The 24258-nt window shown below is 48.6% G+C and overlaps 1 protein-coding gene across 2 annotated transcripts in view; it reads left to right on the top strand.

Annotated features, from left to right (window-relative positions):
* Positions 1 to 467: 467 nt before the first annotated feature.
* The window catches only part of CREBRF (CREB3 regulatory factor), a 70106-nt gene continuing 46315 nt past the window's right edge, over positions 468 to 24258 (top strand). The window contains exon 1 of one of the 2 annotated variants that reach the window (XM_063928064.1): positions 468 to 631. The gene's annotated coding sequence lies outside the window, so the exon portion shown is untranslated. Of the gene's footprint in view, positions 632 to 1307; positions 1371 to 24258 lie in introns of those variants that run through there. The other variant, XM_063928065.1, reaches the window with a different exon arrangement.

The raw sequence follows: 24258 nt of genomic DNA, 5'->3' as shown, positions 1-24258 counted from the left end.
GAGCAGCCGCCACACTCGCTGTATAGCCCCCTCCTCACCAATATGTAGATAGTGACCACTCCCACCAAGGGATTCCCCCTGCCTTACTATATAGCACCCCTGCCCCATACATCATATTTATCCCCCTCCCCAATACTGGGCATTATCCCTGTCTATGGGTCGGACACCTGGGGGCCGGGGATAGGAGAAGCAGCGCTAGAGCTCTGGCATCTCCTCCCAGCCCATGCAGGTGACAGGTGACAGAGTATGGGGGAGTGAGCCCCAGGTGTGGGGATTGCTGTGGCCACAAGGTGATGCCCAGGCCGCTGGGTGTAGGGCGGGGGGAGGGGGCCGCTGCTGCCCCGGGACCTCACTGGTCACTGCTGCTGCTCTGTACATCTCTTCCCCCCAACCCCCTCCCGTCTCCCCCACGGCCTCCCCTGACAGGCGCGCTGGGATTGGCCGGGACCGGGTACCAGGCGGCGCGGATTGGTGCACCGGCCCGTCACGTGGGCGGGGAGTCACGCGCTTTCCGGGAACCCGTCAGGAAGGAAATAAACAAAACAAAGCAGAAGCAGCATGGAGACGGCGGCGCGGGGACACGGGCGACGGCAGCGGGGCGGCTGATACACCCCACCGAGCTTGGCGACAGGTGAGGGGGACCATGGGCATCCCCGGGGCACGGAAACCCCCACATGTCCGCTGCCTGTGCCAGGGATGGGGCATGCGGTGCTGGGCAGCAGGGCGGGGGGTGTGCGGTGCTGCCCTATACATAGCTCTGCCAGCGCCCGCTGCTCGTGACAGCAGCCCTGTGCCCAGGTGATACCCGCTGGGTGAGGGGTGTGTGCTGCTGCCCTGACCAAAGGGGAAAGTTCCGGGGAAGTGTCGGGGGTGTGCCGGGAGGACACGGTACCCCGTGGGCATGGAGGGGGAGAGCGGTGAGTGTCGGGGCCGGCTGTGTGACCCCCTGTGCGGGTTGTTTACATGCAGCGCTGGCTGTGCAGGGGGTGTGCTGCTGCTGCATGGGCAGGGGGTGTGAGTGCCGGGGGCGGGGCCTGGGTTTTACATAACCCTCTGCCCGCATTTGCTCTACCTCTCTCCGGGGCTGGCCGCTCTGTGTGACCGGGGAAAGGGGGGATGCTGGCACGGGGTCTCCCGTCTTCCCCCCGCCCCTCACACTGAATGGAGCCGGAGATTGTTTATGTGTCAGCTCACAGCAGCTTTGCGGGGAAGTAGAGGGCGGAACTCAATGTTGAGTGACGGGAGTGTTGGCCAATGGCAGCTCTCACTGCAGGACTCTTGTCCAATCAGAAGAGCGCTTGTGACAGTCGCTAGGTTAGGCTTCCTGTGAGCTGGAGCTGAGGCCATGTTGGCTGTGTACACAGAGAGGGGTGTGTATGTATGTATGTATGTATGTGTGTAGCAGGGGGCCTGTGTCATATATTATAATGTACAGTATGTAGGGTCCTGGGCACAGTACAGAGCTGCCACAGGCCTACATGCTTCTCTGTATGCGGTCTCCCAGCTGTGCTGGCTTAGTGCTCCTGCTGTGTGTCACCCCCACCCTGGCCCAGCACTGCCAGACTCGCATGTCTGTTATTGCTGTGCCTGACCTTCTTTTGCTTCTTTTACGTCTATGTCATGTATGTATGTCATTGGCAACTTCATATTGTGTTAAAATGTGAAATATTCAGCATTTGTAAATAATCAGGGAGCAGGTCACCCTTACAGGTGCACCCACAGATGTGCGCTAACACAGGAACGCGGCCTGCACAGAATAGTGCAAGTACGGTCACTGCGCCCATTCTGCAGGTTGCCTTCAGTGCGTGCCTGCAGGATGGCGGTGTCAGATATTTATTTACCCGTTCAATGCTTGTTATGCTTTTTTTATGGGAATACATTCTGAACTTATTGACGTGTTTACACTGTCTGTCTGACCTATGAAAATGATTGCGGGGGAGGAAAAGCGTCATGTAACATGAAAACAAACCTAGTACATCTCCCTCACATAATAAATGCACAAAGTCACACTCATCAGTGTATATGTAACATCTGTAAAAGTTTTCCATGGCCAAAAGGAAATTGGTATTATTATTATTATTATTTATTATTATGTGATATTGGTAGACCAACACTGTATGGAGTTGGTATCAGTGACTTTCTCTTGGAACTTACTATACAAACTTGCCCTGACACACTTTTAAACATGAAGCTTTTAACTGCAATATTGTATTAATTTTTAAAGGTGTTGTAAACAAACAAAAAAAAACAATAAACAAATTGAGAAATGTATATATGCAATATTTGCTATTCATACTTAGAAAAAAATGTTAATTCATGAGGTATTTTTTCTTCTGTTTACTTAGAATTATAGTATCTCATAAATTTAAAAATGTCGGGTATATGGTAAACTGCATTAAAACTATTTTGTATTCATTGTACAGGGTGAGGTAAAAAAACAAAAACCTCCCAGGCTAACAAAAAAGGCATGGTAAATGCTATTGAAAATTTTACTACATAATCTAAAAGTGCACGGAAATACACTTTATTTTGAATTGTTTTTGTATATGATATCGTCCAGATGGGGGCCTTCATTAGTGATACACCTTTGTAGTCAATTGCCGAGGTTTTCGTATCACTCGGCGGATCATTTCCGTCGTTACCGCTGCAATATCTTGGCGAAGCTCACTTTCATTTGTCTGGTTACGTTAACAAGCAGAATTTTCATTACTGGTTGAAAAACAATCCTCATCAGCTTTTGAATGGCCTCTACACAACCAAGTGGGCCATGTGACAACTGAGGTCTGCAAACATCGACCAAGAACCATTAATAAACAGAAGGCTGCTCTACACAAAGAAATTACGATAGCCTATTCAAAACCAATTGAAAATAAAGTGTATTCCGTGCACTTTTACATTATGTACTAAAATTTTGACTGTCATCTACTATGCCTTTTTTGTTAACCTTTACCATCTGGGAGTTGGTGTGTGTGTGTGTGTGTTTTTTTTTTTTTTTTTTGTTTGCGTCATCCTGTATATGTTCGGGCAACATAACTGGAAGAGAGTGCATGTTGTGACGTAGATAATGTGCAGAAAGACCTTCTGGTCAGCTACCAGATACTTCAGAAACCACTGCACTAATTTGATAATTCTGTGTCATTTTTGTGTGTTTTTCTCATAATTGACAGGTTTGAAGCTATAGCTTATTTTTATTTATATTGAAGGATAACATATATTTTTCACTATATACTGTAAACATCAACATATTTCATGTGTTCTCTGCACTGTGTGCAGAAAAGTAAATATGGACATACCTTGTTTTGAAGTGCAGTCTTTGTTAAAAGCCATTTAATAAGAGGCAGCTCAGGGCCTGCAACATATTTTCATTCATTGTGTTTTTAATGCAGTTGTAGCTCCTCCTATGGAGTAGCGGCTGCTGCTATGTATATCTGCCACTTTTACATGACAGTGCTATGCTGACTGTTGTGCTTTACTGTAATATCACGTTTAAGTACTTACATTACCAGTCTAAGGAGCCCAAATTATGCCTGCCAATGTAAGAAACATTGTGGAGTGTCACCTAGGCTTTGCGTTGGCCCTACAGTGTTGCAGCTATGGGCATTCCTTGGTGGTCCCTTCTGCTCCCTCCCCATTTCCCCTTCTTGATTCTTGCCACCAAACAACTGTTAGTATGGAAGTACAGTTGTGCAGACGGAGGTAGTGGTGAGTGATTTTTACGCACATGAGATGCACTTACTTTAGGTGCTACAACCTTATGTAGCACCGCCTATGGTGTGAGTGTTGTATCCATGAGCAGAAGGGCTGACAAATGGTAAATATGTTGAGCGGTAGACCATCTTGTAGTGAAAACAATAACAAACTTTGCTATGGCTTTTTAATCAAGCATAATGAGGGTAATCGTTCTTTTATGCAAATATGATAGTTTGAGAGTAAGGGTCATGTACCTAGGGTTTGCTGGGGGGCAGTGGCTCCATAGCATGAGAGATCACTCCATACATAACAGATATAAAGTAGACTCAGGATTGGAAAACCAGGCACCTTATCTCACACATTGGAAACTCCCTAATCGAGCAGCATTATCCCTTTCCAATGAGGACCATCTTTTCTTATACAATACATATAAGGAAACATATGTAGGAGTGCTGATACATAAGTCATTGGTCTTTATATCATAAATAATCTATTCAAACATACACTGCTCAAAAAAATAAAGGGAACACTTAAACAACACAATGTAACTCCAAGTCAATCACACTTCTGTGAAATCAAACTGTCCACTTAGGAAGCAACACTGATTGACAATCAATTTCACATGCTGTTGTGCAAGTGGAATAGACAACAGGTGGAAATTATAGGCAATTAGCAAGACAACCCCAATAAAGGAGTTGTTCTGTAGGTGGTGACCACAGACCACTTCTCAGCTCCTATGCTTTCTGGCTGATGTTTTGGTCACTTTTGAAAGCTGGCGGTGCTTTCACTCTAGTGGTAGCATAAGACGGAGTCTACAAGCCACACAAGTGGCTCAGGTAGTGCAGCTCATCCAGGATGGCACATCAATGTGAGCTGTGGCAAGAAGGTTTGCTGTGTCTGTCAGCGTAGTGTCCAGAGCATGGAGGCGCTACCAGTAGACAGGCCAGTACATCAGGAGACGTGGAGGAGGCCGTAGGAGGGCTACAACCCAGCAGCAGGACTGCTACCTCTGCCTTTGTGCAAGGAGGAACAGGAGGAGCACTGCCAGAGCCCTGCAAAATTATCTCCAGCAAGCCACAAATGTGCATGTGTCTACTCAAATGATCAGAAACAGACTCCATGAGGGTGGTATGCGGGCCTGACGTCCACAGGTGGGGGTAGTGCTTACAGCCCAACACCGTGCAGGACGTTTGGCATTTGCCAGAGAACACCAAGATTGGCAAATTCGCCACTGGTGCCCTGTGCTCTTCACAGATGAAAGCAGGTTCTCACTGAGCACATGTGACAGAGTCTGGAGACGCCAAGGAGAACGTTCTGCTGCCTGCAACATCCTCCAGCATGACCGGTTTGGCAGTGGGTCAGTAATGGTGTGGGGTGGCATTTCTTTGGGGGGCCTCACAGCCCTCCATGTGCTCGCCAGAGGTAGCCTGACTGCCATTAGGTACCGAAATGAGATCCTCAGACCCCTTGTGAGACCATATGCTGGTGCGGTTGGCCCTGGGTTCCTCCTAATGCAAGACAATGCTAGACCTCATGTGGCTGGAGTGTGTCAGCAGTTCCTGCAAGACGAAGGCATTGATGCTATGGACTGGCCCGCCCGTTCCCCAGACCTGAATCCAATTGAGCACATCTGGGACATCATGTCTCGCTCTATCCACCACGTTGCACCACAGACTGTCCAGGAGTTGGCGGATGCTTTAGTCCAGGTCTGGGAGGAGATCCCTCAGGAGACCATCTGCCACCTCATCAGGAGCATGCCCAGGCATTGTAGGGAGGTCATACAGGCACGTGGAGGCCACACACACTACTGAGCCTCATTTTGACTTGTTTTAAGGACATTACATCAAAGTTGGATGAGCCTGTAGTGTGTTTTTCCACTTTAATTTTGAGTGTGACTCCAAATCCAGACCTCCATGGGTTAATACATTTGATTTCCATTGATCATTTTTGTGTGATTTTGTTGTCAGCACATTCAACTATGTAAAGAACAAAGAACAAAGTATTTAATAAGAATATTTCATTCATTCAGATCTAGGATGTGTTATTTTAGTGTTCCCTTTATTTTTTTGAGCAGTGTATTAAACCGTAAAAACTATTAATAGTAACTAGATGTAGCATTCACACTTATATAATGTATTGTTAACAGGGGATGCGGTGAGACTGTCAGTGATCAGTATGTCTGCAATCTCTATAGGGACACTAAAGCCAGGGTCGTTAGTGTGACACACTCCTCCACATGGTTATTTCTTAATGTCAGCTTGAAGGCAAAGTTTTCTGTGGAGAACAGTGGTCTGGGTTCCCCTCCTTCATCCAAAAGGACCAAGCTATTCAGCATCCGTGTCCGTTCCCCTAACAAGGGGTGCAGCTCCCCTTCCTGAATAGGATTTGGCCATTCTTAGTATCGCTGGTACTAAATAAGTAAGTTTTGGAGGGTTAAGTAACAATGTGGGGATGATATTGTGTATCATTCTCAAAAGTGCTGTATTATGGCAGTGGCTGGGATGCTCTGTGTATTGCGTGGCGGTGGCTGGAATGGGCTGTGTATTGAATGGCGGTCACTGAGATACTGTGTACTGTATTCCGGGAACTTCTCTCCAGTGCTCTGTTTTTTATGACCTCTAGGATTATCTCTGTATTTGGGTGAATGTTAAATAATTTCTCTGACGTCCTAGTGGATGCTGGGAACTCCGTAAGGACCAGGGGGATAGCGGGCTCCGAAGTAGGCTGGGCACTCTAGAAAGATCTTAGACTACCTGGTGTGCACTGGCTCCTCCCACTATGACCCTCCTCCAAGCCTCAGTTAGATTTCGTGCCCGGCCGAGGTTGGATGCACACTAGGGGCTCTCCTGAGCTCTTAGAAAGTAATAGTCTTAGATTTTTTTATTTTCAGTGAGACCTGCTGGCAACAGGCTCACTGCAGCGAGGGACTAAGGGGAGAAGAAGCGAACTCGCCTGCTTGCAGCCGGATTGGGCTTCTTAGGCTACTGGACACCATTAGCTCCAGAGGGATCGACCGCAGGCCCAGCCTTGATGTTCGGTCCCGGAGCTGCGCCGCCGTCCCCCTTACAGAGCCAGAAGCAAGAAGATGGTCCGGAAAATCGGCGGCATGAAGACTCTGTCTTCACCAAGGTAGCGCACAGCACTGCAGCTGTGCGCCATTGCTCCTCTCACACACTTCACACTCCGGTCACTGAGGGTGCAGGGCGCTGGGGGGGGGGGGGGGGTGCCCTGAGGCAGCAATAAAACACCTTGGCTGGCTAAAATACCTCAATATATAGCCCCAGGGGCTATATATGAGGTAAATACCCCTGCCAGAATTCCATAAAAAGCGGGAGAATAGGCCGCGAAAAAGGGGCGGAGCCTATCTCCTCAGCACACTGGCGCCATTTTTCCCTCACAGCTTCGCTGGAAGGAAGCTCCCTGGCTCTTCCCTGCAATCTACAGTACCAGTAAGAGGGAAAAGAGAGGGGGGGCATTAAATTTGGCAGTATATATATATTTTATTGAAAAGCAGCTATTAGGGACATAACTCAGTTAGTCCCTGTATATATATAGCGCTCTGGTGTGTGCTGGCATACTCTTACTCTGTCCCCCCAAAGGGCTTTTTGTGGGTCCTGTCCTCTGTTTGAGCATTCCCTGTGTGTGTGGAGTGTGTCGGTACGCCTGTGTCGACATGTTTGGGGAGGATAATGATGTGGAGGGGGAGCAGATGCCTTTAGCAGGGATGTCACCCCCTGGGGGGCAGACACCTGAGTGGATGAGTTTATGGCAGGAAATAAGTGCACGTATAGACTCCTTACATAAAAAATTTGACGACATGCCGACTGTGGGACAGCCGAGTCTTCAGCTCGTGCCTGTCCAGGTGTCTCAAAAGTCATCAGGGGCTCTGAAACGCCCACTATCTCAGATGGCACAAGTAGATGTCGACACGGATACTGACACCAGTGTCGACGACGATGAGTCAAATTTAATGCCCGTTAAGGCCATTCACTGCATGATTGAGGCAATGAAAGAGGTGTTAAATATTTCTGATTTACATCCAGGTACCACAAAAAAGGGTATTATGTTTGGGGAGAAAAAACTACCTGTAGTTTTTCCCCCGTCAGATGAATTAAATGAAGTGTGTGAAGAAGAGTGGGCTTCCCCTGATAAGAAATTGGTAATTCCTAAGAAGATACTAATAGCGTTCCCTTTCCCGCCAGAGGATAGGTTACGTTGGGAAACACCCCCTAGGGTGGATAAAGCGCTCACACGTTTGTCTAAAAAGGTGGCACTACCGTCCCAGGATAGGGCCGCCCTTAAGGAACCTGCTGATAGAAAGCAGGAGGCGATCCTGAAGTCTGTATATACACACTCAGGCATTATACTTAGACCAGCTATTGCGTCAGCATGGATGTGCAGTGCGGCCGCTGCGTGGTCAGATAAACTGTCAGAAAATATTGACACATTAGACAGAGACACGATTCTGCTAACAATTGACCATATCAAAGACTCAGTCTTATACATGAGAGATGCACAGAGGGAAATCTGCCGGCTGGCATCTAAAGTAAGTGCATTATCCATCTCTGCTAGGAGATGCTTATGGACTCGCCAGTGGACTGGAGATGCAGATTCCAAAAGGCACATGGAAGTTTTGCCTTATAAAGGGGAGGAATTATTTGGGGATGGTCTCTCCGACCTAGTTTCCACAACAACGTCTGGGAAGTCAGCATTTTTACCCCATGTCCCCTCACAGCCTAAGAAGGCGCCATTTTATCAGGTTCAGTCCTGTCGGACCCAGAAAAACAAGCGGGGAAAAGGAGGGTCTTTTCTGTCTAGAGGCAGAGGTAGGGGAAAAAGGCTGCAGCAAACAGCAGGTTCCCAGGAACAAAAGTCCTCCCCCGCTTCCTCTTCCAAGTCCGCCGCATGACGGTGGGGCTCCACAGGCGGAGCCAGGTACGGTGGGGGCCCGCCTCATGAATTTCAGCGATCAGTGGGCTCGCTCACAGGTGGATCCCTGGATCCTTCAAATAGTATCTCAGGGATACAAGCTGGAATTCGAGGCGGCTCCACCCCACCGGTTCCTAAAATCTGCCTTGCCGATTGCTCCCTCAGACAGGGAGGCGGTGCTAGCAGCGATTCACAAGCTGTATTCCCAGCAGGTGATATTCAGGGTACCCCTACTTCAACAAGGCCGGGGTTACTATTCCACACTATTGTGGTGCCGAAACCGGACGGTTCGGTGAGACCCATTTGAAATTTGAAATCCTTGAACACAAACATAAAAAAATTCAAGTTCAAGATGGAATCGCTCAGGGCCGGTTATTGCGAGCCTGGACGAGGGGGATTACATGGTATCCCTGGACATCAAGGATGCTTACCTGCATGTCCCCATTTACCATCCTCACCAGGAGTACCTCAGATTTGTGGTACAGGATTGCCATTACCAATTCCAGACGCTGCCGTTTGGACTCTCCACGGCACCGAGGGTATTTACCAAGGGTATGGCGGAATTATGATACTCCTTCGAATAAAGGGAGTTTTAATTATCCCATACTTGGACGATCTCCTAATAAAGGCACGATCCAAGGAACAGTTGTTAGTGGGAGTAGCACTATCTCAGGAAGTGCTGCGCCAGCACGGCTGGATTCTGAATATCCCAAAGTCACAGCTGGTCCCCACGACACGTCTAATGTTCCTGGGAATGATTCTGGACACAGTCCAGAAAAAAGTGTTTCTCCCGGAGGAGAAAGCCAGGGAGTTGTCTTCTCTAGTCAGAGACCTCCTAAAACCAAAACAGGTATCGGTGCATCACTGCACGCGGGTCCTGGGAAAGATGGTAGCTTCTTACGAAGCAATTCCATTCGGCAGGTTCCATGCCAGAATTTTTCAGTGGGACCTGTTGGACAAGTGGTCCGGATCGCATCTTCAGATGCATCGCTTGATAACCCTGTCCCCAAGAACCAGGGTGTCTCTTCTGTGGTGGCTGCAGAGTGCTCATCTTCTGGAGGGCCGCAGATTCGGCATACAGGACTGGGTCCTGGTGACCACGGATGCCAGCCTACGAGGCTGGGAGGCAGTCACAAAGGGAAGAAACTTCCAAGGACTATGGTCAAGTCAGGAGACTGCCCTTCACATAAATATTCTGGAACTAGGGGCCATTTACAATGCCCTAAGTCAAGCAAAATCCCTGCTCCTACACCAGCCGGTGCTGATCCAGTCAGACAACATCACGGCAGTCGCCCATGTGAATCGACAGGGCGGCACAAGAAGCAGGATGGCAATGGCAGAAGCCACAAGAATTCTCCGATGGGCGGAGAATCATGTACTAGCACTGTCAGCAGTGTTCATCCCGGGAGTGGACAACTGGGAAGCAGAATTTCTCAGCAGGCACGACCTCCACCCGGGAGAGTGGGGACTTCATCCAGAAGTCTTCCAAAATGATTGTAAATCAATGGGGTCGTCCACAGGTGGACTTGATGGCGTCCCGCCTAAACAAAAAACTAGAGAGGTATTGCGCCAGGTCAAGAGACCCTCAGGCGATAGCTGTGGACGCTCTAGTAACACCGTGGGTGTACCGGTCAGTTTATGTGTTCCCTCCTCTACCTCTCATACCAAAGGTATTGAGAATAATAAGAGAGCGAGGAGTAAACACAATTCTCGTGGTTCCGGATTGGCCAAGAAGAGCGTGGTACCCGGAACTTCAAGAGATGATCTCAGAGGACCCGTGGTCTCTGCCGCTCAGACAAGACCTGCTACAGCAGGGGCCCTGTCTGTTCCAAGACTTACCGCGGCTGCGTTTGACGGCATGGCGGTTGAACGCCGGATCCTGAAGGAAAAGGGCATTCCGGAGGAAGTCATTCCTACGCTTATTAAAGCCAGGAAAGAGGTCACAGCAACTCATTATCACCGCATATGGCGGAAGTATGTTGCATGGTGTGAGGCCGAAAAGGCCCCAACAGAGGAATTTCAACTAGGTCGATTTCTGCATTTCCTGCAAGCAGGAGTAAATATGGGCCTAAAACTGGGCTCCATTAAGGTACAGATCTCGGCTCTGTCGATTTTCTTTCAAAAAGAACTAGCTTCAGTACCTGAAGTTCAGACATTTGTTAAAGGAGTGCTGCATATTCAGCCCCCGTTTGTGCCCCCTGTGGCACCTTGGGATCTCAACGTGGTGTTGAGTTTCTTAAAATCACATTGGTTTGAACCACTAAAAACCGTGGATCTGAAATATCTCACGTGGAAGGTGGTTATGTTATTGGCCTTGGCTTCTACCAGGCGAGTATCAGAATTGGCGGCTTTGTCCTGTAAAAGCCCTTATCTGATTTTCCATATGGATAGGGCAGAATTGAGGACTCGTCCCCAGTTTCTCCCAAAGGTGGTGTCAGCGTTTCACCTGAACCAGCCTATTGTGGTGCCTGCGGCTACTAGGGACTTGGAGGACTCCAAGTTGCTAGACGTTGTCAGGGCACTGAAAATATGTTTCCAGAACGGCTAGAGTCAGAAAACCTGACTCGCTGTTTATCCTATATGCACCCAACAAGCTGGGTGCTCCTGCTTCTAAGCAGACTATTGCTCGTTGGATTTGTAATACAATTCAGCTTGCACATTCTGTGGCAGGCCTGCCACAGCCAAAATCTGTCAATGCCCATTCCACAGGGAAGGTGGGCTCATCTTGGGCGGCTGCCCGAGGGGTCTCGGCTTTACAACTTTGCCGAGCTGCTACTTGGTCAGGGGCAAACACATTTGCAAAATTCTATAAATTTGATACACTGGCTGAGGAGGACCTGGAGTTCTCTCATTCGGTGTTGCAGAGTCATCCGCACTCTCCCGCCCGTTTGGGAGCTTTGTTATAATCCCCATGGTCCTTACGGAGTTCCCAGCATCCACTAGGACGTCAGAGAAAATAAGAATTTACTCACCGGTAATTCTATTTCTCGTAGTCCGTAGTGGATGCTGGGCGCCCATCCCAAGTGCGGTTTATCTGCAATACTTGTACATAGTTACTGTTAACTAAATCGGGTTATTGTTGAGCCATCTGTTGAGAGGCTCTGTTGTTTCATACTGTTAACTGGGTTTCATATCACGAGTTGTACAGTGTGATTGGTGTGGCTGGTATGAGTCTTACCCGGGATTCAAAATCCTTCCTTATTGTGTACGCTCGTCCGGGCACAGTATCCTAACTGAGGCTTGGAGGAGGGTCATAGTGGGAGGAGCCAGTGCACACCAGGTAGTCTAGAAAGATCTTAGAGTGCCCAGCCTCCTTCGGAGCCCGCTATCCCCCTGGTCCTTACGGAGTTCCCAGCATCCACTACGGACTACGAGAAATAGAATTACCGGTGAGTAAATTCTTATTTTTTCCTCTGATGATAGAATTTGTCTGACTTTCATATTTCTATTTTAAAAACTTTCTCTCTATGCACTTAAATGTTACCATAGGTGGGACTCAGTGATGTGCGGTGGGGTGAGGCAGAGCCTTTCCTATCATACTAAAGTATAAGCCGGAGTTTTGACTTTATAAATTATACGAAAAATAGAATATATTATAAATATCTTTGTATTATTCTAATAATTTTTTTATAATCAAAACTCTGGAGCCAAAAGTCTATGGCAGGTAAGGCAAAGCCTCACCTGCCTACCTTTTCCGCGCATCTCTGATCAAAACTCGCCAAATTTCCAGCAGTATATACTGCTGCACCTGTGTATAATGCCCACATGAACCCTTTGGCTCATATATTGTGTGTAAATCTTGCTCTGGAACAAGCCAGTGGCACCTGAGCCATTTACCTCACCGCGTTCTAAGTGCACTGGGCCACCTAGCGTGTTAATCCAGGAAATGGACTAGACCTGGGAAGCAGGTCTAGTGTTCCACACTCTCTACCCTCTTTGTGGGTCATTATGTCCTGTTATTCTTCCAGCTGTATTGCCTTTTGGCATTCTATAAATTAGCTGTTGATGTGGGCTGAAAATTCAAGGATGCTTCTCAGTGGTCCTTCAGAGCAGATAGCCGATCAAACTGTAGAAAGTCTGATGTCACAGGAGCGGAGTATGCTCATACTCAGAGGCGTAACTGTGGGAGGCAAGGGAGTCTGCTGCCGCCGAGCTCCTGCTCTTTAGGGGGGCACCTCTCCTGTTCCGTGTTCAGCTACACCATTCAATTACGTTAATTGACAGTCGCCGCTATCTCTTCCGTGGCTGACGCCCCTCCCCCACTGGTCCCTGCACCTTACAAGTCGGTCCTCTTTATTATAGATACACATTTAAAAAGTGTCATACCAAGGATTAGAACTCACAACTTTCTAATCCTGAGTATGACACTTGTAAAATAAATGTCAGAGAAATAATCAGCATTGTGATGACTGAGCAGACCTTACAGTATGTAGTGTGTGTGGCTGCACACTACATAGATTTGCCTAGTTACAAAGGTTTTGAATTAACAATTCTAAGTAGCTTCATATAATTATAATATGCAGGCTACTGTAGCTATGCAGGTGCAAATACTGTAGCTTGATCAGTATGATGTCTACCTTCATTGTAACAGGTCATGGGTTCTAACTCGTGTATGACTTCTAAGAAATGTGAGATTTAAAATAAATGACAATGAAACATGCATATAATAATAATTAAAAAAAAACACTCCATACAGACACACATTTTATGTATATAATATATTTATCTATATATATATTACTATTCAGCTAAATGATTCTGAAGTTTCAAAGAAAACTTATTTTTGTGCTTGTATAAACACTATTATTGTCATTTGCAAATATTTTTGCAGCTGAACTTTATTATGGTGTGTACACACGGTGAGATTTTTTCTTTCGATTTTGACTATATAGTCAAAATCGCAAAAGAAAAGTTAGTGCAAATCGCAAGGTGTTATGCCACTTGCGATCCCGATTCGGTCCCACCAGGTCGGTATCGCAAGAAAAGATAGACTGCAGGCAAGTCAATCCTTGCTAGATCTGTGTACTATCTATTTCATCTCGCGTCCATTACATCTCACATAAGCCAAAATCGTAAGCACACATAGTCCATATCTCAAGAAAAGTTAGTCAAAATCGGTGGTGCTGGGCTCCGGGGAGTTCAGGGGAAATCGCAAAGTGAATATCGGGGATAGCAAGGATCTCACCGTGTGTACACACCATTACAGTGATGAGTTTTCAGTGCATAAAGTCTACCATGCAAGGTTTCTGAATGTTGGAGTTGTCCAGGGGGCCTGACTTTTTAGTAAATAATAGGAAACGTGCTGTATTACAGACTAGTTTTGATGTATGATGTCTGAAATTTTCCATTTCAAGTTCCAAACTGTATATTGTAGAGAAATCCACAGCTGTTTATGTAACATCATTAACTAATGTTACAGCCGTAAAAAGAGATGTGGATGAAGCAACCATCCAGTGATTAAAATCCCTGAATTGCACTAGCGGGCTTGCTGGAAACTTAAGGCATACAAAATATACGTCAGCTGTAATGGGCAAGGAAACTGTGCACAAAAGGAAAATTTTAATGGTGTAGATGGCACAAGTTTTTAGCTTTTTCTATGAGCTTAAGCTTTGAAAGCAAAATCCAGAAGGATATATTTAATATTTGGTTCACATAATTGCATCAGCTTGTGCTACTAAATGTATTTTCTCTGACGTCCTAGTGGATGCTGGGACTCCGTCAGGACCATGGGGAATAGCGGCTCCGCAGGAGACAGGGCACAAAATTTAAAAGTTTAACCACTAGGTGGTGTGTACTGGCTCCTCCCCCTATGACCCTCCTCCAAGCCTCAGTTAGGTTTTTGTGCCCGTCCGAGCAGGGTGCAATCTAGGTGGCTCTCCTAAAGAGCTGCTTAGAAAAAGTTTGTTAGGTTTTTTATTTTCAGTGAGTCCTGCTGGCAACAGGCTCACTGCAACGAGGGACTTAGGGGAGAAGAAGTGAACTCACCTGCGTGCAGGATGGATTTGCTTCTTAGGCTACTGGACACTAGCTCCAGAGGGACGATCACAGGTACAGCCTGGATGGGTCACCGGAGCCGCGCCGCCGACCCCCTTGCAGATGCCGAATAGAGAAGAGGTCCAGAAACCGGCGGCAGAAGACGTCTCAGTCTTCATGAGGTAGCGCACAGCACTGCAGCTGTGCGCCATTGCTCTCCGCACACTTCACACCAGCGGTCACTGAGGGTGCAGGGCGCTGGGGGGGGCGCCCTGGGCAGCAATGTAATATACCTATTCTGGCTAAAATATATCACATATAGCCCCTGGGGCTATATGGATGTATTTAACCCCTGCCAGGTTCCAAAAAAAAAAAACCGGGAGAAGAAGCCCGTTGAAAAGGGGGCGGGGCCTATTCTCCTCAGCACACAGCGCCATTTTCCTGCCCAGCTCCGCTGCGAGGAAGGCTCCCCGGACTCTCCCCTGCACTGCACTACAGAAACAGGGTAAAAACAGAGAGGGGGGGCTCTTATTGGCGATATTTATAATATTTGAGCTGCTATAAAGGGAACACACTTATTAAGGTTGTCCCTATATATATATTTATAGCGCTTGGGTGTGTGCTGGCAAACTCTCCCTCTGTCTCCCCAAAGGGCTAGTGGGGTCCTGTCTTCTATCAGAGCATTCCCTGTGTGTCTGCTGTGTGTCGGTACGTGTGTGTCGACATGTATGAGGACGATGTTGGCGTGGAGGCGGAGCAATTGCCTGTAATGGTGATGTCACCCCCTAGGGAGTCGACACCAGAATGGATGGCTTTGTTTATGGAATTACGGGATAGTGTCAGCACGCTACAAAAGGCGGTTGACGACATGAGACAGCCGGCAAACCAGTTAGTACCTGTCCAGGCGTCTCAGACACCGTCAGGGGCTGTAAAACGCCCTTTACCTCAGTCGGTCGACACAGACCCAGACACTGACACTGAATCCAGTGTCGACGGTGAAGAAACAAACGTATTTTCCAGTAGGGCCACACGTTATATGATCACGGCAATGAAGGAGGCTTTGCATATCTCTGATACTGCAAGTACCACAAAAAGGGGTATTATGTGGGGTGTGAAAAAACTACCGATAGTTTTTCCTGAATCAGAGGAACTGAATGAAGTGTGTGATGAAGCGTGGGTTACCCCAGATAGAAAACTGCTAATTTCGAAGAAGTTATTGGCATTATACCCTTTCCCGCCAGAGGTTAGGGCGCGCTGGGAAACACCTCCTAGGGTGGATAAGGCGCTCACACGCTTATCAAAGCAAGTGGCGTTACCGTCTCCTGATACGGCCGCCCTCAAGGATCCAGCTGATAGGAGGCTGGAGAATACATTAAAAAGTATATACACACATACGGGTGTTATACTGAGACCAGCAATCGCCTCAGCCTGGATGTGCAGTGCTGGCGTGGCTTGGTCGGAGTCACTGTCTGAAAATATTGATACCCTGGATAGGGACAGTATTTTACGGACTATAGAGCAGTTAAAGGATGCATTTCTTTATATGCGAGATGCACAGAGAGATATTTGCACTCTGGCATCAAGAGTAAGTGCGATGTCCATATCTGCCAGAAGAAGTTTATGGACGCGCCAGTGGTCAGGTGATGCGGATTCCAAACGACATATGGAAGTATTGCCGTATAAGGGGGAGGAATTATTTGGTATCAGTCTATCGGATCTGGTGGCCACGGCAACGGCCGGAAAATCCACCTTTTTACCCCAGGTCACCTCCCAGCAGAAAAAGCCGCAGTCTTTTCGTTCCTATAAGAACAAACGAGCAAAAGGACATTCCTATTTGCCCCGAGGCAAAGGAAAGGGTAAGAGACTGCAACAAGCAGCTCCTTCCCAGGAGCAGAAGCCCTCCCCGGCTTCTACAAAGGCGTCAGCATGACGCTGGGACCTTACAAGCAGACTCAGGGGCAGTGGGGGGTCGCCTCAAACATTTCAGCGCACAGTGGGCTCACTCGCAGGTGGACCCCTGGATCCTGCAGGTAGTATCTCAGGGTTACAGGTTGGAATTCGAGAAGTCCCCTCCTCGCCGTTTCCTAAAGTCTGCTTTGCCAACGTCTCCCTCCGACAGGGCGACGGTATTGGAGGCCATTCACAAGCTGTATTCTCAGCAGGTGATAGTCAAGGTACCCCTCCTACAACAGGGACAGGGGTATTACTCCACGAGGGTACCTCAGGTTCGTGGTCCAAAACTGTCATTATCAGTTTCAGACGCTGCCGTTTGGATTGTCCACGGCACCCCGGGTCTTTACCAAGGTAATGGCCGAAATGATGATCCTTCTTCGAAGAGAAGGCGTCTTAATTATCCCTTACTTGGAAGATCTCCTGATAAGGGCAAGATCCAGAGAACAGCTAAAGGTCGGAGTAGCACTAACCCAAGTAGTGCTCCAACAACACGGGTGGATTCTGAATTTTCCAAAATCCCAACTGATCCCGACGACACGTCTGTTGTTCCTAGGGATGATTCTGGACACTGTTCAGAAAAAGGTATTTCTTCCGGAGGAGAAAGCCAGGGAGTTATCCGATCTAGTCAGGAACCTCCTAAAACCAGGAAAAGTATCTGTGCATCAATGCACAAGAGTCCTGGGAAAGATGGTGGCTTCTTACGAAGCGATTCCATTCGGCAGATTCCACGCACAAACTTTTCAGTGGGATCTGCTGGACAAATGGTCCGGATCGCATCTGCAGATTCATCAGCGGATAAAATTGTCCACAAGGACAAGAGTGTCTCTGTTATGGTGGTTGCAGAGTGCTCATCTGTTAGAGGGCCGCAGATTTGGCATACAGAACTGGGTCATAGTGACCACGGATGCCAGCCTGAGAGGCTGGGGAGCGGTCACACAGGGAAGAAACTTCCAGGGCGCGTGGTCAAGCCTGGAGACGTCTCTTCACATAAATATACTGGAGCTAAGAGCAATCTACAATGCTCTAAGCCTGGCAAAACCTCTGCTTCAGGGTCAGCCGGTGTTGATTCAGTCGGACAACATCACGGCAGTCGCCCACGTAAACAGACAGGGCGGCACAAGAAGCAGGAGGGCAATGGCAGAAGCTGCAAGGATTCTCCGCTGGGCAGAAAATCATGTGTTAGCACTGTCAGCTGTGTTCATCCCGGGAGTGGACAACTGGGAAGCAGACTTCCTCAGCAGACACGATCTGCACCCGGGAGAGTGGGGACTTCATCCAGAAGTCTTCCACATGATTGTGGTCCATTGGGAAAGACCAATGGTGGACATGATGGCGTCCCGCCTCAACAAAAAACTGGACAGGTATTGCGCCAGGGCAAGAGACCCTCAGGCAATAGCTGTAGACGCTCTGGTAACACCATGGGTGTACCAGTCAGTGTATGTGTTTCCTCCTCGGCCTCTCATACCAAAAGTACTGAGAATTATACGGCAAAGGGGAGTAAGAACGATACTCGCGGCTCCGGATTGGCCAAGAAGAACTTGGTACCCGGAACTTCAGGAGATGCTCACGGAAGATCCGTGGCCTCTACCTCTAAGACGGGACCTGCTTCAGCAGGGACCGTGTCTATTCCAAGACTTGCCGCGGCTGCGTTTGACGGCATGGCGGTTGAACGCCGAATCCTAAGGGAAAAAGGCATTCCGGAAGAGGTCATCCCTACCCTGGTAAAAGCCAGGAAGGAGGTGACTGCACAACATTATCACCGCATTTGGAGAAAATATGTTGCGTGGTGTGAGGCCAGGAAGGCCCCGACGGAGGAATTTCAACTGGGTCGATTCCTACATTTCCTGCAAACAGGATTGTCTATGGGCCTCAAATTAGGGTCCATTAAGGTTCAAATTTCGGCCCTGTCGATTTTCTTCCAGAAAGAATTGGCTTCAGTTCCTGAAGTCCAGACTTTTGTAAAAGGAGTACTACATATACAGCCCCCGGTTGTGCTCCCAGTGGCACCGTGGGATCTTAATGTAGTTTTGGATTTTCTCAAATCCCATTGGTTTGAGCCACTCAAATCGGTGGATTTGAAATATCTTACATGGAAAGTAACCATGCTACTGGCCCTGGCTTCAGCCAGGAGAGTGTCAGAATTGGCGGCTTTATCGTATAAAAGCCCATATCTGATTTTCCATTCGGACAGGGCAGAACTGCGGACGCGTCCTCACTTTCTGCCTAAGGTGGTTTCAGCGTTTCACCTGAACCAGCCTATTGTGGTGCCTGCGGCTACTAGGGACTTGGAGGACTCCAAGTTGCTAGCGATTTGGAGGATTCCAAGTTGCTGGACGTTGTCAGAGCATTGAAAATATATATTTCAAGGACGGCTGGAGTCAGAAAATCTGACTCGCTGTTTATACTGTATGCACCCAACAAGCTGGGTGCTCCTGCTTCTAAGCAGACGATTGCTCGTTGGATTTGTAGCACAATTCAACTTGCACATTCTGTGGCAGGCCTGCCACAGCCTAAATCTGTCAAGGCCCATTCCACAAGGAAGGTGGGCTCATCTTGGGCGGCTGCCCGAGGGGTCTCGGCATTACAACTCTGCCGAGCAGCTACATGGTCAGGGGAGAACACGTTTGTAAAATTCTACAAATTTGATACCCTGGCTAAGGAGGACCTGGAGTTCTCTCATTCGGTGCTGCAGAGTCATCCGCACTCTCCCGCCCGTTTGGGAGCTTTGGTATAATCCCCATGGTCCTGACGGAGTCCAAGCATCCACTAGGACGTCAGAGAAAATAAGATTTTACTTACCGATAAATCTATTTCTCGTAGTCCGTAGTGGATGCTGGGCGCCCATCCCAAGTGCGGATTGTCTGCAATACTTGTACATAGTTATTGTTACAAAAAAATCGGGTTGTTATTGTTGTGAGCCGTCTGTTCAGAGGCTCCTACGTTTGTCATACTGTTAACTGGGTTCAGATCACAAGTTGTACGGTGTGATTGGTGTGGCTGGTATGAGTCTTACCCGGGATTCAAAATCCTTCCTTATTGTGTACGCTCGTCCGGGCACAGTATCCTAACTGAGGCTTGGAGGAGGGTCATAGGGGGAGGAGCCAGTACACACCACCTAGTGGTCAAACTTTTAAATTTTGTGCCCTGTCTCCTGCGGAGCCGCTATTCCCCATGGTCCTGACGGAGTCCCAGCATCCACTACGGACTACGAGAAATAGATTTATCGGTAAGTAAAATCTTATTTTCTCTAACGTCCTAGTGGATGCTGGGGACTCCGTAAGGACCATGGGGAATAGACGGGCTCCGCAGGAGACGGGGCACTTTAAGAAAGAATTAGGAATACTGGTGTGCACTGGCTCCTCCCTCTATGTCCCTCCTCCAGAACTCAGTTTGAATCTGTGCCCGGACGAGCTGGGTGCACTTTAGTGAGCTCTCCTGAGCTTGCTGAATAGAAAGTATTTTGTTAGGAATTTTTTATTTTCAGAGAGGTCTGCTGGCAACAGACTCTCTGCTACGTGGGACTGAGGGGAGAGAAGCAGCCCTACTCACTGTGGATAGGTCATGCTTCTTAGGCTACTGGACACCATTAGCTCCAGAGGGATCGAACACAGGAACGCACTCTTGGTCGTCCGATCCCAGAGCCGCGCCGCCGTCCCCCTCGCAGAGCCAGAAGCCAGAAGCCGGCGTGAGAAGCAAGAAGACTTCAAAAGCGGCGGCAGAAGACTCCAGTCTTCACATGAGGTAGCGCACAGCACTGCAGCTGTGCGCCATTGCTCCCACATTAAACCCACACACTCTGGTCACTGTAGGGTGCAGGGCGCAGGGGGGGTGCCCTGGGCAGCAATTAGAGACCTCTTGGCAAAGTGGGCATATATACAGTTGGGCACTGTATATATGCATGAGCCCCCGCCATTATTTTACACAAAATCGCGGGACAGAAGCCCGCCGCTGAGGGGGCAGGGCTTCTTCCTCAGTACTCACCAGCGCCATTTTCTCTCCACAGCTCCGCTGAGAGGAAGCTCCCCAGGCTCTCCCCTGCAGATTCACGGTAGAAAGAGGGTAAAAAGAGAGGGGGGGGGGGGGCACATAAATTTAGCGCAAAATCAGTATATACAGCAGCTACTGGGTAAACACTAAGTTACTGTGTAATTCCTGGGACATATAGCGCTGGGGTGTGTGCTGGCATACTCTCTCTCTGTCTCTCCAAAAGGCCTTGTGGGGGTTCTGTCCTCAAATAGAGGATCCCCTGTGTGTGTGGTGTGTCGGTACGCTTGTGTCGGCATGTTTGACAAGGAAGGCTATGTGGAAGCAGAGCAGGTACAAATGAATGTGGGATCGGCGCCGACTCCCGATTGGATGGATATGTGGAAGGTTTTAAATGATAATGTTAATTCCTTGCATAAAAGGTTGGATAAAGCTGAAGCCTTGGGACAGTCAGGGTCTCAACCCATGCCTGCTCCTACAGCGCAGAGGCCGTCAGGGTCTCAGAAGCGCCCACTATCCCAAATTGTTGATCTAGATATCGACACGGATTCTGACTCCAGTGTCGATGGCGATGATGTAAAGTTGCAGCCTAAAATGGCTAAAGCCATCCGCTACATGATTATAGCAATGAAGGATGTGTTGCACATCTCAGAGGAAAACCCAGTCCCTGACGAGAGGGTTTATATGTTTGGGGAAAAAAGGCATGAGGTGACCTTTCCCCCTTCACATGAGTTAAATGAGTTATGTGAAAAAGCTTGGGAATCTCCAGATAGAAAAATGCAGATTTCCAAACGGTTGCTTATGGCGTATCCTTTCCCGCCAACGGACAGGTTACGCTGGGAATCCTCCCCTAGGGTAGACAAAGCTTTGACACGCTTATCTAAGAAGGTAGCCCTGCCGTCACAGGATACGGCCACCCTAAAAGATCCTGCGGGTAGAAGTCCATTTATACACATTCAGGTACCCTACTAAGGCCGGCAATTGCGTCGGCCTGGATGTGTAGTGCTGTAGCAGCATGGACAGATACTTTATCTGAGGAACTTGATACCTTGGACAAGGATACTATATTACTGACCCTGGGGCATATAAAAGACGCGGTCCTGTATATGAGAGATGCTCAGAGAGATGCAATGTCGATTTCTGCCAGAAGGGTCCTGTGGACTCGGCAATGGACAGGTGATGCCGACTCAAAAAGGCACATGGAGGTTTTACCTTACAAGGGTGAGGAATTGTTTGGGGACGGTCTCTCGGACCTAGTTTCCACAGCTACGGCTGGGAAGTCAAATTTTTTTGCCATATATTCCCTCACAACGTAAGAAAGCACCTTATTACCAAATGCAGTCCTTTCGATCACAAAGAGGCAAGAGAGTCCGAGGTGCGACCTTTCTTGCCAGAGGCAGGGGTAGAGGGAAGAAGCTGCACAATATAGCTAGTTCCCAGGAACAGAAGTCCTCCCCGGCTTCCACTAAATCCACCGCATGACGCTGGGGCTCCACAGGTGGAGCCAGAATCGGTGGGGGCGTGTCTCCGAAATTTCAGCCACCAGTGGGTTCGCTCACGGGTGGATCCCTGGGCTATATAGATTGTATCTCAGGGATACAAGCTGGAATTCGAAGTGATGCCCCCTCACCGTTACCTCAAATCGGCCCTGCCAGCTTCCCCCATAGAGAGGAAAATAGTGTTAGCGGCAATTCACAAATTATATTTCCAGCAGGTGGTGGTAAAGGTTCCCCTCCTTCAACAGGGAAGGGGTTACTATTCAACAATGTTTGTCCCCATTTATCCACCTCATCAGGAGTACCTCAGATTTGTGGTACAGGACTGTCATTACCAATTCCAGACGTTGCCGTTTGGTCTGTCCACGGCACCGAGAATATTTACCAAGGTAATGGCAGAAATGATGGTGCTCCTGCGAAAGCAAGGAGTCACAATTATCCCATACTTGGACGATCTCCTCATAAAGGCGAGGTCCAGAGAGCAGTTGCTGATCAGCGTAGCACACTCTCGGGAAGTGTTGCAACAGCACGGCTGGATTCTGAATATTCCAAAGTCGCAGCTGATTCCTACGACGCGTCTGCCCTTCCTGGGCATGATTCTGGACACAGACCAGAAGAAGGTTTTTCTCCCGACGGAGAAGGCTCAGGAGCTCGTGACTCTGGTCAGAGACCTCTTAAAACCAAAACAGGTGTTGGTGCATCACTGCACGCGAGTCCTGGGAAAGATGGTGGCGTCATACGAGGCCATTCCCTTCGGCAGCTTCCATGCGAGGACCTTTCAGTGGGATCTGTTGGACAAGTGGTCCGGATCGCATCTTCAGATGCATCGGCTGATCACCCTGTCCCCCAGGGCCAGGGTGTCTCTTCTGTGGTGGCTGCAGAGTGCTCACCTTCTCGAGGGTCGCAGGTTCGGCATTCAGGACTGGGTCCTGGTGACCACGGATGCAAGCCTCCGAGGGTGGGGGGCAGTCACACAGGGAAGACATTTCCAGGGTCTGTGGTCAAGTCAGGAGACTTGTCTGCTAATCAATATCCTGGAACTAAAGGCCATATACAACGCCCTAAGTCAAGCGGAACCTCTGCTTCGCAACCATCCGGTGCTGATTCAGTCAGACAACATCACCGCAGTGGCTCATGTAAACCGCCAAGGCGGCACAAGGAGCAGGGTGGCGATGGCGGAAGCCACCAGAATTCTTCGCTGGGCGGAGAATCACGTGCAAGCACTGTCAGCAGTGTTCATTCCGGGAGTGGACATGATGGCATCCCGCCTCAACAAAAAGCTACAAATGTATTGCGCCAGGTCAAGAGACCCTCAGGCGATAGCTGTGGACGCACTAGTGACACCGTGGGTGTTCCAGTCGGTTTATGTGTTTCCTCCTCTTCCTCCCATACCCCCCAAGGTGCTGAGAATCGTAAGAAAAAGAGGAGTGAGAATAATACTCATTGTTCCGGATTGGCCAAGAAGGACTTGGTATCCGGAACTACAAGAAATGCTCACAGAGGACCCATGGCCTCTGCCTCTCAGACAGGATCTGTTGCAACAGGGGCCCTGTCTGTTCCAAGACTTACCGTGGCTGCGTTTGATGGCATGGTGGTTGAACGCCGGATCCTAGCAGAAAAAGGCATTCCGGATGAGGTTATTCCTACGCTAATAAAGGCTAGGAAGGACGTGACGGCTAAACATTATCACCGTATATGGCGAAAATATGTTGCTTGGTGTGAGGCCAGGAATGCCCCTACAGAGGAATTCCAGCTGGGCCGTTTCCTTCACTTCCTATAGTCGGGAGTGACTTTGGGCTTAAAATTGGGGTCCATTAAGGTCCAGATTTCAGCCCTATCCATTTTCTTTCAAAAGGAACTGGCTTCTCTTCCTGAAGTTCAGACGTTTGTAAAGGGAGTGCTGCATATTCAGCCCCCTTTTGTGCCACCAGTGGCACCTTGGGATCTTAACGTGGTGTTAGTTTCCTGAAATCACACTGGTTTGAGCCACTTAAAACCGTGGAGTTAAAATATCTCACGTGGAAGGTGGTCATGCTATTGGCCTTAGCTTCGGCTAGGCGTGTGTCAGAATTGGCGGCTTTGTCACATAAAAGCCCCTATCTGGTTTTCCATATGGACAGGGCAGAATTACGGACTCGTCCGCAATTTCTGCCAAAAGTGGTGTCCTCTATTCATTTGAACCAACCTATTGTGGTGCCTGCGGCTACTCGTGACTTGGAGGATTCCAAGTTAC

This window comes from Pseudophryne corroboree, chromosome 6, assembly GCF_028390025.1.
Source record: "Pseudophryne corroboree isolate aPseCor3 chromosome 6, aPseCor3.hap2, whole genome shotgun sequence".
In the NCBI taxonomy this organism is placed as follows: domain Eukaryota; kingdom Metazoa; phylum Chordata; class Amphibia; order Anura; family Myobatrachidae; genus Pseudophryne; species Pseudophryne corroboree.
Note: the sequence above shows the minus strand (reverse complement) of the source record. Positions and strands in the feature narration are given on the sequence as shown.